At 41.7% G+C, this 12998-nt stretch overlaps 1 protein-coding gene across 3 annotated transcripts in view; it reads left to right on the forward strand.

The window, feature by feature from the left end:
• The window catches only part of LOC129814021 (dipeptidyl aminopeptidase-like protein 6), a 164887-nt gene that overhangs the window by 66616 nt on the left and 85273 nt on the right, over window positions 1-12998 (forward strand). The gene's annotated exons all lie outside the window — the stretch shown is intronic.

Here is a 12998-nt window from a genome sequence, read left to right on the forward strand (position 1 = left end):
TTACAAAGTTGTATATGCAACAAGTACTGCTATTGTATCATATAATAGCATTCACAGTTTCCAAGAAAACTAAAAATATGACATTTTATGGTCTGTTTACATATATTTTAGATGCTATTTATACAGAAAACTTGTATAAAAGCCCTATAAACTGTATTTATAATTTTGACAATATTTTAGGTTGACAAAAATTCTATTACACTATTTCTGATATCGCATGCCTTATTTTTATTTTCCAGCATAAGTAAAATCAATATTATGCCACTACTGCCATTCATTCCAATTATTAGAATAGTTTGGATTTTTCCCTGACAAATATGGCTGCCATTTTCACCCCATTCCGGAGCTTGGTGGGTTTATGACATAGCCCCTCTAGTAATTTAATAGGATCTCTATGATCTAGAGTCTAGCCTCAGTGTGAATGAAGCGGAACAGTGTCTTTATTGAGCAGAACAATTTCACTCGAAGTAAACAGTCCTAGCATGTGTAGTCCCAGAAACCCAGACCTAGGAGCAACAGCACTAGGTCTGGGGAGAATGTCAGATTCTCTTGGCCATTTTTTAAGTGCAAAATAAATTATGCCAGTGTAACGGATGTGAAATGGCTAGCTAGTTAGCGGGTGCGCGCTAGTAGCATTTCAATCAGTTACGTCACTTGCTCTGAGACTTAAGTAGTGTTGCCCCTTGCTTTACAAGGGCCGTGGCTTTTGTGGAGCGATGGGTAACGCTGCATCGTGGGTGTCAGTTGTTGATGTGTGCAGAGGGTCCCTGGTTCGCGCCCGTGTCGGGGCGAGGGGACGGTTTAAAGTTATACTGTTACATTGATGCTGTTGACCCGGATCACTGGTTGCTGCGGAAAAGGAGGAGGTTGAAAGGGGGGTGAGTGTAACGGATGTGAAATGGCTAGCTAGTTAGCGGGTACGCGCTAGTAGCATTTCAATCAGTTACGTCACTTGCTCTGAGACTTAAGTAGTGTTGCCCCTTGCTTTGCAAGGGCCGTGGCTTTTGTGGAGCGATGGGTAACGCTGCATCGTGGGTGTCAGTTGTTGATGTGTGCAGAGGGTCCCTGGTTCGCGCCCGTGTCGGGGCGAGGGGACGGTTTAAAGTTATACTGTTACATTGATGCTGTTGACCCGGATCACTGGTTGCTGCGGAAAAAGGAGGAGGTTGAAAGGGGGGTGAGTGTAACGGATGTGAAATGGCTAGCTAGTTAGCGGGTGCGCGCTAGTAGCATTTCAATCAGTTACGTCACTTGCTCTGAGACTTAAGTTGTGTTGCCCCTTGCTTTGCAAGGGCCGTGGCTTTTGTGGAGCGATGGGTAACGCTGCTTCGTGGGTGACTGTTGTCGATGTGTGCAGAGGGTCCCTGGTTCGCGCCCGTGTCGGGGCGAGGGGACGGTTTAAAGTTATACTGTTACATTCCCGCTAACTAGCTAGCCATTTCACATCCGTTACACCAACTCTTCCAACAAATCACGAGTTTGGGTATGCATGGCTTAAAATGTGGGCAGGTATTGTACTCATGTTGTGCTCATGTTTAGCTAGGGCAACAAGCAGGTATGACAGTGACGTCACCGGTGACATTGCGTCCCATTTCCGACACGTCCGCTCTGTCCCAATTTACGCTGGAACTTCTACAGAGCATTGGTATACTGTGGGAGGCAACCCGTCTGTCTAGAGAGACTGTAACGTGTGGATGAATCCTTACTTCACAAAATGCTACACTCATAAAGACTGAAATATACCAGAACATGTTTCAGAGTATAAAATGATAATATTCACACTAATAGAAATCCCAGTGTTGTATTGGTAATCCATCTGGAACTGAACATAAAACACCATGGTGATGGAGAAAGAGCAGAAAGAATAAACAGCCCAGCCCATGGAGGGTATAGAGCAGCTGTAATGTGGCTGCTGTGTGGTGTGGAGGGTTTTTGCTGATCTGGACTGAATGGGGAGTGGGAGATAATGGCCCTGGTAAGTGGCTTAGTGCTGATTGTTGTGAAGGAGAGGATGCTGAGAGCCTACATGGCTGCTGGGCTGGCTGGCTTGCTCCCATAGACTCCCATAGTGTTGTGTTTTAGCAGCGCTGCGGTGTGTGTGTGTGTGTGTGTGTGTGTGTGTGTGTCAGAGAGAGAGAGAGAGAGAGTGTGTGTGCGGCCATCCGTAGCTGTCAGACAGTTAGTTCTATCTGATACTGAAGAGTCACCCTGTGTACTGACCTGGCCTGCTTTAGTTTGATAGGGTGTGTCACATTCTAGATACTGCCGGCTAGCTCAACATGGGGTCCTTACAATGACGCCTGTCTACACTTGAGAAAGGAGGGCAGTGTTTCTGTGTTTTGCTAGACTGAGTAAGTGTGCACACATACACACTTATGCACACAAACTGTTCGTTAATGTGAGGTGTGGGGATTTTATGCTGAATCACTGAGTGTATAATGGCTCTCACCATGATGGGGTAAGGTGTGTCTCCACTATGGACAGATCTTGAATCAGCTTCACTCAGCCGGTCCATATCAGTCTGCTCAGTGTCTGGCTCATACTAACAGCCCTTCCTAACACTCGGAATGAAAACTTGCAAGTGATCCAGAGTGAAAAGAGTATGAAAGGTATGTTTGGCCTCTCTACGTATGAATATTTCCTTGGTGTGAATTAATTACTTTGAAAACTGATGTTGCTAGATTTTTATTTGACTGCTGTATAGAGCTTTGTAGATGTATATTTATGGATTTGGGAACGTATTGTTGGACTGATTTTTGTATTATCTTCATGTATTACCAAGATTGTTGGTATATTAGTCGAAGTATGGGTGTTGTGACTTGCTATTCGCTATCTCAGATGGTTCAGACATTTATCAGCGTGATCTATCCTTTGTCAAACCTTTTGAGGTGTTTGTTGTTGCATTCCAACTTTGAAGAAATAGGGCTTTACAACAAATGAGTTTTGGTACACTTCTCTATCTTTCATTGCACATAAAATAAATGATGAAATGTAAACAAATTTTGCTGCACATTCCAGGAACAAGTTGCATAGTAATGAAAAAGGATTTTTCTCATTCAAGGTAATAGGAGCTGGGAATTTAGTGTTGTAACAAAACAGAAGGCCTGATTGCTGAAATTCCCAGCTAGGTTCTGTATAGAGAAGATAACATAAAAGGAGTCTGACATTGGGCAGTATGTGGTCCAATAACTCTTCTCAGCTTGAAAAGAAAAGCAGTATTCAGAAAACCTTTACCTGATGTTTACCAATAGAACAAATTGTTTTTATTTGAATAATGTTATGCCATATACCGGTAGGCTAGAAAGGACAAAGTTGCTATACCCCAAGTAAAGGACACTTACAGCGAAGCATCCGATGAGTTAGTAGTAATGTAAAGTGTATAATAATGGACAAGTTTGATAAAATTAAAAGGGACAAAGTGGTGTATTTTAGACCAATTTGCCTCGTGATTTGTCAACTGGTGCACAATTTCTCTGTCCTTCACATCGGAGTGCTGCTGCAGGCTCTTTGCTTGTCTTGACCAATCCGATTCACTGAAATCACAGGTCGTGCGGGCCAGGCACAACACACAAAGCGCGCTATCCAATTTCCTTCGGTATTTATTTAGCAAGCAGGGTAACTTTGTTTTTATAATTGAAAAAATATATATGTTGATGCATTATTTGAGCTTAAAATGTACATTTAGGGAAATGTTATATGGAAAAATATTTTATTTATTTATTTTTTAAAGTACTTTAAATATGATTAATTTCCATGTCAGCTCTGTGCCTGGAAATGCCCTTGTCCAGAGCAAAGGATCCCAATTTCAAACTCTCAAACAATGGATATTAACAGAATAAGTAACTTATATTGTTTCTTGCAATAGCCCTCTGTGACTTTAAATAATATCTCAAACTGTCCTAAAAGATGTGTCCAAAGATTTGGTCAACTTCGTCAGATTTGTCTAAAATTCTAAATGGATCAGGAACGAGCTATACCAAAAGGACCCCTTATTCATGTCATCATTACATCTAGTGCAACAAGACCCTTCATGGTCTGCAAAGTTCTCTACTTTTGATAGATTTAAACAAACTATATTGGAATCACCATGGTCACAACCAAAAACTGTCAACTCCATCTGTCTGATTAAGATGGGATATGAATTTTGGTTCAAATATGTTACATTTAATTAGGTTTTAGAGTCTGTCATAAAACTGATGAAAAACAAAATTGCTACTGTGTATACTACTTAAAGAAAACATCAACTCTGTCAGATCTATGTCTAACGTCTCCTCCATCAGAGTGTTGAAAGATCTCATGGAATGGTTATGTTTTTATTGGGGATTTTCAAATTAATAATTTTCCATATTTTACAAATGTTTAAATTGAACTTTTATTTGTAGAGACAAAAATATGTCTGTTTTGAGGTATCTGTTGTCAACTCCGTCACTGGCTTGTCAGTGGAGTCAATATTGTTTGGTCAATATTCTGAAAACCTATTTTAATCACTGTTCTGCACCATCGTTGAACAATTGAAGTACACTGAACAAAAATATAAATGCAATATGGAACAATTTCAAAGATTTTACTGAGTTACAGTTCAGATAAAGAAATCAACCAATTTAAATAAATTCATTAGGCCCTAATCTATGGATTTCACATGACTGGGAGTACAGATATGCATCTGTTGGTCACAGATGCCTTTAAAAAAAGGTTAACCAGTCAGTGTCTAGTGTGACCACCATTTTCCTCATGCAGTGCGACACATCTCCTTTGCATTCGGAAAGTATTCAGACACAGAGACTTTTTCCACATTAGTTATTTTACAGCCTTATTCTAAAATGGTTTAAATTTTCCCCCCCCCCCCCCCCCCCTCATCAATCTACACACAAAACCCCATAATGACAAGCAAAAACAGGTTTGTATACATTTTTGCACATGTATTAAAAACAAAAAACAGATTTAACTTATTTACATAAGTATTCAGACCCTTTACTCAGTACTTTGCCAGCAATTACAGCCTCGAGTCTTCTTGGGTATGACACTACAAGCTTGACACGCCTGTATTTAGGGAGTTTCTCCCATTCGTCTCTGCAGATCCTCTCAAGCTCTGTCAGGTTGGATGTGGAGCGTTTCAGGTCTCTCTAGAGATGTTCAATTGGGTTCAAGTCTGGGCTCTGGCTGGGCCGCTCAAGGACATTCAGAGACTTGTCCGGAAGCCACTCCTTCGTTGACTTGGCTGTGTGCTTAGGATCGTTGTCTTGTTGGAAGGTGAACCTTCACCCCAGTCTGAGGTCTTCAGCATTCTGGAGCAGGTTTTCATCAAGGATCTCTTTGTACTTTTACTCCGTTCATCTTTCCCTCAATCCTGGCTGGTCTCCCAGTCCCTGCTGCTGAAAAACATCCCCACAGCAGGATTCTGCCACCACCATGCTTCACTGTAGGGTGGTGCAAGGTTTCCTCCAGACGTGAAGATTGGCATTCAGGCCTAATAGTTAAATCTTGGTTTCATCAGATCAAATTATTTTGTTTCTCATGGTCTGAGAGTCTTTGGGTACCTTTTGGCAAACTCCAAGTGGGCTGTCTTGTGCCTTTTACTGAGGAGTGGCTTCCATCTGGCCACTGTACCATAAAGGCTTGATTGCAGAGATGATTGTCCTTCTGGAAGGTTCTCCCTTCTCCACAGAGGAACTCTGGAGCTCTGTCAGAGTGACCATCGGGTTCTTGGTCACCTCCCTGACAAAGGGCCTTCTCCCCCGATTGCTCAGATTGGGTGGGTGGCCAGCGAGTCTTGGTGGTTCCAAACTTCTTCCATTTAAAAATTATGGAGGCCACTGTGTTCTTGGGGACCTTCAATGCAGCAAAAATGTTTTATCTTTTCCCAGATCTTGAACCTCAACACAATCCTGTCTCGGAGCTCTACGGACAATTCCTTCGACCTCATGGCTTGGTTTTTGCTCTGATATGCACTGTCGACTGTGGGACCTTATATAGACAGGTGTGCCTTTCCAAATAATGTCCAATCAATTGAATTTACCACAGGTTGTAGAAACATCTCAAGGATGATCAATGGAAACAGGATGCACCTGAGCTTGAGTCTCATGAATACTTATGTAAATAAGATATTTCTGTTTTTTATTTGTAATAAATTAGCAAAATGTTTTAAAAAAAACATTTTTGCTACGTCGTTATGGGGTTTTGTGTGTAGATTGAGCATTTTTATTTATTTAAAGCATTTTAGAATAAGGTATAACGTAACAAAATGTGGAAAGAATCAAGGGGTCTGAATACTTTCCGAATGCAATGTAGTTCAGGCTGTTGATTGTGACCTGTGGAATATCGTCCCACTCCTCTTTAATGGCTGTGTAACGTTGCTGGATATTGGCGGGAACTGGAACATGCTTTCGTACACATCGATCCAGAGCATCCCAAGCATGCTCAATGGGTGACATGTCTGGTGAGTATGCAGACCATGGAAGAACAGGTCATTTTCAGCTTCCAGGAATTGTGTAGAGATTCTTGCGACATGGTGCCATGCATTATCATGCTGAAACATGAGGTGATGGCGGCGGATGAATGTCACGACAATGGGCCTCAGGTTCTCGTCACGGTATCTTATGCATTCAAATTGCCAACGATAAAATGAAATTGTGTCCGTATGTCCGTAGCTTATGCCTTCCCATACCGTAACCCCACCACCACCATGGGGCACTCACTACACCATACACGATATCTGCCATCTGCCCGGGAACAGTTGAAACCAGGATTCATCCATGAAGAGCACACTTCTCCAGCGTGCCAGTGGCCATCGAAGGTGAGCATTTTCCCGCTGAAGTTGATTACGACGCGGAACTACAGTCAGGTCAAGACCCTGTTGAGCACGATGAGAGCGCAGATGAGCTTCCCTGAGATGGTTTCTGACAGTTTGTGCAGAAATTCTTTGTTTGTGCAAACTCACAGTTTCATCAGCTGTCCGGGTGGCTGGTCTCAGACAGTCCCGCAGGTGACGAAGCAGGATGTGGAGGTCCTGGGCTGGCGTGGTCTGCGGTTGTGAGGCTGGTTGGTTGTACTGCCTAATATGACTTGAGGCGGCTTAGGGTAGAGAAATGAACATTCAATTGTCTGGCAACCGCTCTGGTGGACATTCCTGCAGTTAGCATGCCAATTGCACACTCACTCAACTTGAGAATGGCATTGTGTTGTGTGACAAATCTGAACATTTTAGAGTGGCCTTTTATTGTCCCCAGCACAAAGTGCACCTCTTTAATGATCATGCTGATTAATCAGCTTCTTGATATGCCGCACCTGTCAGGTGGATGGATTATCCTCGCAAAGGAGAAATGCTCACTAACAGGGATGTAGACAAATTTGTGCACACAATTTGAGAGAAATAAGCTTTTGTGTGTATGGAACATTTCTGTGATAATTTATTTCAGGGCAGCAGCTACTCTTCCTGGTGTCCAGCAAAATTAAGGCAGTTATACAGTTTTAAAAACATTACAATACATTCACAACACACTGTGTTCCCTCAGGCCCCTACTCCACCAATACCACATATTTACAGTACAATATCCATGTGTACCTGTGTGTATAGTGCGTATGTTATCGTGTGTGTGTATGCATGTGTCTGTGCCTATGTATGTGTTGCTTCACAGTCCCTGAATTCCATAAGGTGTATTTTAATCCGCTTTTTAAAATCTAATTTTACTGCTTGCGTCAGTTACTTGATGTGGAATAGAGTTCCAAGTAGTCATGGCTCTATTTAGTACTGTGCGCCTCCCATAGTCTTTTCTGGACTTGGGGACTGTGAAGAGACCTCTTGTGGCATGTGGGGTGTGTGTATGGGTGTCTGAGCTGTGCAACAGTAGTTCAAACAGACATCTCAGTGCATTCAACATGTTAATACCTCTCACAAATACATGTATTGATGAAGTCAATGTCTCCTCCACTGTCTCCTCCACTCCTCCACAGCCAAGAGAGATTGACATGCATATTATTAATGTTAGCTCTCTGTGTACATCCAAAGGCCAGCCGTGCTGCCCTGTGCTGAGCCAATTGCAATTTTCCTAAGTCCCTTTATGTGGCACCTGACCACACGACTGTACACTAGTCCAGGTGCAACAAAACTAGGGCCTGCCTTGTTGATAGTGCTGTTAAGAAGGTAGAGCAGCGTTTTATTATGGACAGACGTCTCCCCTTCTTAGCTACTGTTGTATCAATATGTTTGACCATGACAGTTGGTCAGGGGTTATTCCAAGCAGTTTAGTCACCTCAACTTGCTCAATTTCCACATTATTTCTTACAATATTTAGTTGAGGTTTAGGGTTTAGTCAATGATTTGTGCCAAATACAATGCTTTTAGTTTTAGAAATATTTTGGACTAACTTATTCCTTGCCACCTACTCTGAAACTAACTGCAGCTCTTTAAGTGTTGCAGTCATTTCAGTCGCTGTTGTACAGTAGCTGATGTGTATATAGTGTTGAGTCATCCGCATACATACACACTGGCTTTACTCAGTGTCATGCCAGTAACATGTCGTTAGTAAAGATTGCTACGTCTAAGGGATAATGTTTATGAATGTTGTTTTATGTTGTAAAGCTAGTAAAACATGGCAACATGTGAATTAAGCCGTGGAACATTTAATAGTGCTATAAAACAAAACAAAAAGAGGTTTGGAGATTTGTATTACATATTTGAAAAATCAATTAAACAGGCCTTTAAACACTTCTTGGACTATAATTGTAAAAATGAAATGGCTTTCATGGTGTCTGACAGAGTTTACATGAATTAAGAGGTTTTTCCTTTAGATCGTGTCATAGCTCAATCTTTGGTCTATCAAAATATGTATTTCAAATTTTGTTACTATTAAGACAAATATTTGTTGAAAAAATGTGATTGTTCCATCTTTCAAGAATCCCTGAGCTCTAAAATAGCAACAATTTCTCTCTGCATCATGGCAAAATGTGTCAAATAACATGAGATTAGTTATAGTACTACGCCCCTGCCCAACAGTCACAAAAACTCTTATATAAATGTAGCCGCCTACAGTATACACCTCAACATTAGCGATCTGACATGCTGTATTCCATGGAAATTAGACTATTGTCCAGTCTGATCAACTGTAGGCTACTAACAACAGCAGCTGCATAGTCTAGCCAACTTTGCACCCTGTTCCTCTGGGCTGGCCAGGGTAAACAAAGCGGTAAGGTTGTATATTTATAGCCCATTTATTTGTGAGAAAATGTGAATGGGATCTTTTGGTTTATATTCAAACTTGGGCTGACTAGATTACCTAGACCTTTTCAATTCAAAATGATTAACTGCAATTAATCAATAAACACAATAGCTGACATAGACTGTGAGTAAATGTTTAATTAGGCCTACAGTTGCATTGGGCAGGACTACATGATGCAATCCTGCATAAAGCAAACTCAGCCCTGTGAGTTTTATTGTCCAATCATGTTGCTTTTTCTGTGTCTGTGTATAGGTAACCTCATGTAGCAGGTGTAAAAGAAATGGCTTAAACTACACTAGATCCCCTACATACTGGTCTTGACGAGAAGGAAAAAAAACAGTCAGAGGTTCTCTTCTGCACTGTTCAACCAAGTGTCACCAGGTTAACGTCCAAAAGCGGAAGTTGCGTGCGTCACAGGTTCTCTTTCCTTTTTCCCTGAAAACCGTAACATCTGGTTGTATGGGAGTCTGCACAGGATTATAGGAAGCCCCCCTAGTCCTTCTTTAAAAATGTCATTCATATGAACAAGTACCAGGTTGATGCACTTTGACAGGGATTTCATCATCCCCAAGGCCAGGAGTTTTTCCAGGAGTTTTTAAAAACCATGTGACCCCCTACTCTGGGACATGTGTTTTAGTTTGGTCTGTAGAGAAGAGGAACTGTATTACCAATTGAGAGAACTGAGGATGACAGTGAGAGAGGCTTTCAAAACGTAACACACAGTTAGATAATGATTTTTTTAAAGGATTAAATCTGATATAAATATAATTCTTAGTCTACACAGTTGAATTGGCCTACACCCGATTCTCCTTTATTCCATGCATATCCTACGTTTGTTTCTGTGGTTATCCTTCTTCCTTCCTCTCCCTGAACAGTAATTACTGAGGACATTTTGTATGGATGTATTCCTCGTCATGCCCTTGACTCTGCCCCAGGATATATTTAGCTTCCTTTCCCCTTTCACACGGCACGAACCAGGCTCTGTTAAATTGTGTCTTTAGATTGATCAAGAACTTTCTCCTCATTGAGTCTTATTATTTCATCTTATTCCTGAAGTTCTGTACATTCTTCTAGCCTGATCCGAGATTTGTTTGTGCAGGCTTGCCAACTCCAATGGTCATTGTCAGAATTGGCGTGCTATGTATTTTTTTCTGCTGTAGATAATGTATTAAGTCCTTGACCTGCTTCTGCAAAGCCCCCTGTTACTATACATTCATATTTATCGCTGTTCTTGTGCTTACGCCACGCTAGATTACCATGGTAACTACTTGCCAATAAATAGCTTTGATTTTTAAAGGTCCTTTGACTTTTTTGTTTGACTCCTTTGTAAGCAGTTAATGGGGATAAATAAAGTTGATGAGGCTCATAAATCTGTTTTATGTCACCATAACAGCATATTCATGAGTCATGATGAAGAGGGTGTGGATCAGGGGTGGATTTATTCAGGTGAACGCTGCAGATATTTTGCAAACTGTTAACCTGTGGATACAGATTTGCTGCGAAGACTATCGTATCAATGTTGCAGGTAGAAATGTAAGGAATAGAGCTGACACAATGTCTATTCTACCTGAAAGACAAACTTATCTGTTCTACACAGTACATTTCTATCTGATTGTTTTGTAACGTTTCACACTGCTGAACAGGAATTCTTGGTATTTTGCTTCTGAAATACTTGTTCTTGTTATTTGGAGAACCTCTTCATGTCTTTAACACACTCAACATAAAAGTCACAGTGATGTACTGCTGTTTCTTCTGTCATGATTTGTCATGAGTTTGTAATAGTTTTCTTGCCTTCGATATGATTTAACTGTTTTGGTTAGTAGTCTGCCTGAAGACAAATTGCAGTAAGTTGCTAAGAGGTCCTTTTGGGTCATTTTTGTTTGTCACTAAACTATTCCACACAAGTTGCTTTGATTAAATATTCATGACAGAGATGGAAGAGATGGCACAACATCTGTCTACTCCTGGTTTTCCCCACACTAGATATGAGGATATGAGAAAAGCATGAGACGAAGAAGACATCAGTGGAGTCATAACATAAGTAAACATGATGCAGGCTGGCTCCAAGTCTGTGTTGATTTACCATGGGACTAGAGACCACACATGGGTAAGCAGACACCACTGTTTGCAGTGTAAAGCTGCAATCATCAGACAAACACTTTTCACTCCACAACTGAACACACATGCACGCTTTGAAAAGTTCCTTTGTAACTGAAGGGATTCTGACATCAAACTCATATAGGCCTGCCGTACAAAAAGCCATGAAATTAGCCAAAAGGTTAATGATGGCAATGAAAGTCTCCTTATTAAGATGACCATTGGATATTAACACTGCCGTGTGTGTGTGTGTGTGTGTGTGTGTGTGTGTGCGCGCGTGTGCGCGCGCCTGTCTCTGTGCTCACTGTGTGTGTGTGCACACGTATATGAGTGTGTGTATAAGAGACAGACACTCATGGCAAATTAATGATTTCCCTGTGAAACACCCCTCATGGTAAAAGGGAGATAATGAGGTTGATGAAGGAGTCCTAGACTTGTTAATTACCCCTCTGTAACGACTGGGCGATGAAAAACGACCTTATTCAGACTCTTTTCCAAACTTCTCTCTCACTATCATTATTACATGACAGATGGAACCACATGTTTTTACAGAACTGAATGGACAACCTTTTAGAATACAGATGAACTGTGACAAACTATGCTGCTACTCCCCCATCTTGCTAGTTTAACCTTCTCTCTGACTTTACAGCCTCTGCCAAGGTGTAGAACAGAAGAGCTGTGGATGGGATGGAGGGTTGCTCAGTGCTATGGTAACTTGGAACAGAGAGGCAATTTAGGCAGGTGTTGTGTGCTGCCAATTGGAAAGTGTAAGTGCATGTTGTGAAAAGCCAAACAGTCAGGGAAGGTCGGTCGGAGGCGGTCAGCGACGGCCAACTGGAGGGATGCCAGAGGGCAAAGGGGGCATGACAGACTATGGACTCTGGCTGGATTGGTCGGACAGCTGGCTTGGTCTGGTGGTTACCCTGGGAACACGTTGTTCCTTCCTGTAGCCACAGTATGGGAACCTTGAGACCCCTCACAACTACCTCATTGATCCACAGAGTCTAACATGGGTAGAGCTTGAAGGCACAAGGTGTGTTACATGAGTGGACTGAAGATGTGCAGTGAGTTGGCGAGTTCTTTATGCAGCGATTATTTTGGCCATGAGTACGAGTACACACACATGCACCCATGTACACACACCATTAACATACAGGCCAATATGTCTAATCTTTCCTGAGAGATAGCTCTTAACATTGATTTAGCCACAGAAATTGCATAGTGTTTTTGGACATAGTTGGTTCAAAGTGGTTGTTGTCTGCAACCTGGATTGTATAAGACAGACACCCTTTAGACTGTAACGCCAGTCTAGACACTATAATCCTGCTATTTATGGGATATTACTATAGTGTGTCTTTAGTTTCTACATCAATAGCAAAAAGTGCCTGGGTAATGACTGAGTGGTAATGTACAGTATCTTCACAATGTAAATGGAGTTGTCATAGGGTTGTTGAAGTAAATGTGTTGACCAACATACAGGGGTATGGCTTCCCTTGGTGATCACTGGAGGGAGCTAGCATACAGGCTGGGGCAGCACTGTGGACTGACGGATCATTGACTGACATGATGGTCAACACAAAAGGAAGGTTCTAGTGCTGTGACCACTGCTGTGTTTGTGTCCTTGGATGGAGAGGAAAAATGAATAGAAATAAATCAGCTAAAATGTCGCTTCAGACAGTCAGTATG

Source organism: Salvelinus fontinalis, chromosome 17, assembly GCF_029448725.1.
Source record: "Salvelinus fontinalis isolate EN_2023a chromosome 17, ASM2944872v1, whole genome shotgun sequence".
In the NCBI taxonomy this organism is placed as follows: domain Eukaryota; kingdom Metazoa; phylum Chordata; class Actinopteri; order Salmoniformes; family Salmonidae; genus Salvelinus; species Salvelinus fontinalis.